This window comes from Anas platyrhynchos, chromosome 33, assembly GCF_047663525.1.
Source record: "Anas platyrhynchos isolate ZD024472 breed Pekin duck chromosome 33, IASCAAS_PekinDuck_T2T, whole genome shotgun sequence".
Classification (NCBI taxonomy): Eukaryota; Metazoa; Chordata; class Aves; order Anseriformes; family Anatidae; genus Anas; species Anas platyrhynchos.
This window is the reverse complement of record NC_092618.1, coordinates 9012888-9015931: the sequence shown is the minus strand read 5'-3', so window position 1 is coordinate 9015931 and position 3044 is coordinate 9012888. Positions and strand designations below refer to the sequence as shown.

Sequence of the window (3044 nt, the reverse complement as noted above, 5' to 3'; positions counted from 1 at the left end):
CCACGCCGCCCCCACCACTCACCCGCGCATGGCGCGCCGCCGGCACCCACCCGGTATCCGCGCCGGCACTGGCAGTGGAAGGAGCCCTCGGTGTTACTGCAGCGGCCGTGGGGACCGCAGGGCGAGCCCGTGGCGCACTCGTCCACGTCTAGGGGGTGGCACAATTAAGGGTTGGCCCCCCCCTCGGGGGGACAGGGGGGACGTGGGGGGACGCGGGTACCTGCGCAGCGCCCATGGTGCAGCTCGAAGCCGTCGCGGCACGGCCGGCACTGGAAGGAGCCCGGCGTGTTGGCGCACTCCTGGCCGGGGCAGGCCAGGTGGTTCTCGCACTCGTCGATGTCTGCGCGGCACGGAGAGGGGGCGGCGGTGGTGGCACCGCGGGGAGGGCGTGGGTGGTGGCACCACGGACGGGGACACCACGGATGGGGACACCACAGATGGGGACACCACGTATTGGGAGGTTATGGATGGGTTCACCATGGATGGGGACTCCATGGATGGGGACACCACGCATGGGGACACCACGCATGGGGACACCACGTATTGGGAGGTTATGGATGGGTTCACCATGGATGTTTAACCCCGTGGCTGGCAACACTATGGCATGGTGACCCCATGGCTGCTGACCCAATGGATGGTGACCCCATGAACGATGACCCCATGGGTGTTGAACACGCAGATGGTGTCCCCATACCCTTGGTGTCCCCATACCCTTGGTGTCCCCACACCCCGGTGTCCCCACACCCAGTGTCCCCACAGCCCGGTGTCCCCACACCCCCGTGTCCCCGCTCACCCTGGCACTGTCCCGTGGGCGTGCTGGCCTGGTAGCCGGCCGGGCAGACGCAGCGGTAGCCACCGGGCAAGTTCTCGCAGCGGCTCTGGGCGCAGGGCGAGGGGCTCTGGGCGCATTCATCCACATCTACGGGGACACGGCCACCTCAGCCCCATCCCCGTTGTCCCCATTGTCCCCCTCTGTCCCCCCCCCGTCCCTGCTGACCTTGGCAGTCCGTGCCGCCGGGGCCGGGCCGGTAGCCGGGGCCGCAGACGCAGCGGAAGCTCCCCACCGTGTTCTCGCAGCGGCCGGGGGCGCAGGGCCGGGGGCTGCGCCGGCACTCGTCCACGTCTGGGCAGGCGGGGGGACGGACGGCAATGGGGACAGACGGACGGACAGGAGCGGGGACGGATGGAGAGGTGGGTGGGAGGGAAGGGGGAGAGGGGAGTGGGGAGGTGGGTGCGCGGGGAAATGGGGGCAGGGGGAAATGGGGGCACGGGGAGGTGGGGGCATGGAGAGATGGGTGGGTGCGTGGGGAAACGGGTGCATGGGGAAATGGGGGCAGGGGGAAATTGGGGCTTGGAGAGGTGGGTGCACGGGGAGGTGGGTGCACAAGGAAGTGGATAGATGGGGAAATGGGTGCACGGAGAAATGGGTGGGTACATGGGGAGGTGGGCGCATGGGGAAATGGGTGCAGAAGGAAATGGGTGCGTGAGGAAATGGGTGCATGAGGAAATGGGTGGCTGCACGGGGAAATAGGTGCACGGGGAAACGGGTGAGTGCATGGGGAGGTGGGTGCATGGGGAAACAGGTGCACAGGGAGGTGGGTGCACAGGGAAATGGGCGCACGGGGAAATGAGTGCAGGGGGAGGTGGGTGCACGGGGACATGGGTGCCCAGGGAGGGGCCGGGCGCCGCTCACCGATGCAGTGGGTGCCCTGGGTGCTGAGCCAGAAGCCGGGGTGGCACAGGCAGGTGTAGCCGCCCTGGCGCGGGACGCAGCGCCCGGGGCCGCAGATCCGCGGGTTCCGCTCGCACACGCTGCCGGCGGCTGCAAGCGGGCACACGTGAGTAACACATGTGTGTGCAAACGGGCAGGCGTGCAGCTGTGCACACCTGTGCAAACATGCACGCATGCACACTGTGCACGTGTGTGCAATCAAGCATGCATGCAACTGTGGACATGTGTGCAAATAGGCATACAGGACACATGCACACGTGTAGGCGTGTGTAAGTAGGCATTGTGCACACGTGTGTAAGCAGGCATGCATGTAGCCGTGCACACGTGTGCAAATAGTCATGCATGCAAACCGTGCACACGTGCACAATATATTTAGCTGTGCATGCATGAGATGCACACGTGCTACTGCAGCTGCATGCAGCTGGGCAAGCCTGCAATGGTGTGCACACGTGTAACACGCACGTGTGTAACTGTGCACGCCTATAACTGTGCACAAATGAGACTGAATAAATGCAAATTGCACACGTAACTGCTTGCACATGTAACTGAGCACACGTGCACATGCAACTGCACACATGCAGCCATGCAAGCATGCAACCATGCACAAGTGCACAGCCACATGCACACACGTGTGACCTTGCACGCCTGTGCTGAGATGTGTATGTGCAACGGCGCAGAGCGTAACCACACGTGCAAAAAATAAAATAAAATGCACGCACACAGCTGCACACAGTGCAACCCTGCGCACATCTGCAACCATGCATGCGTGCAACGGTGCACACACGTGTGCAGCCGTGCACAAGTGCCCCAGCCCTACCTGGTGCCGGACCCTCCGGGCCGGGTGGCGTGGGGAGGGGTCCCAGCAGCCCCAGGGTGGGTCGAGGCACGATGACAACCTCGGGGGCTGGTGGTGGCACCTCGGGGATGCGCGGTGGCACCTCGGGGACGCGTTGTGGCACCTCGGGGACGTCTGGTGGCACCTCGGGGACACGTTGTGGCGCCTCAGGGACCCGCTGTGGAACCTTGGGGACATGTGGCACCTCAGGGACATGCGGTGGTGCCTCAGGGACACGTGGTGGCACATCAGGGACATGTGGTGACACCTCGGGGACACGTGGTGGTACCTCGGGGATGCGTTGTGGCACCTCGGGGACACGTGGTGGCACATCGGGGACCCGTGGTGGCACCTCGGGGACACGCGGTGGCACGTGTGGGACGCGTGGTGGCACCTCAGGGACGCGTTGTGGCACCTTGGGGACCCGCGGTGGCACCTCGGGGACAGGCGGTGACCTGCTGGGGGGCGGCCGACCGG

General features: G+C 65.3%; 1 long non-coding RNA gene across 1 annotated transcript; it reads right to left on the bottom strand.

The window, feature by feature from the left end:
- Positions 1-983: 983 nt before the first annotated feature.
- Positions 984-2756, bottom strand: LOC140000366 (uncharacterized). Its single transcript, XR_011805509.1, has 3 exons — positions 2550-2756; positions 1694-1822; positions 984-1123 (listed from the first exon to the last, which is right to left on the bottom strand). It is a non-coding gene; the product is annotated as an uncharacterized lncRNA (long non-coding RNA).
- Between the last annotated feature and the right edge of the window lie 288 nt (positions 2757-3044).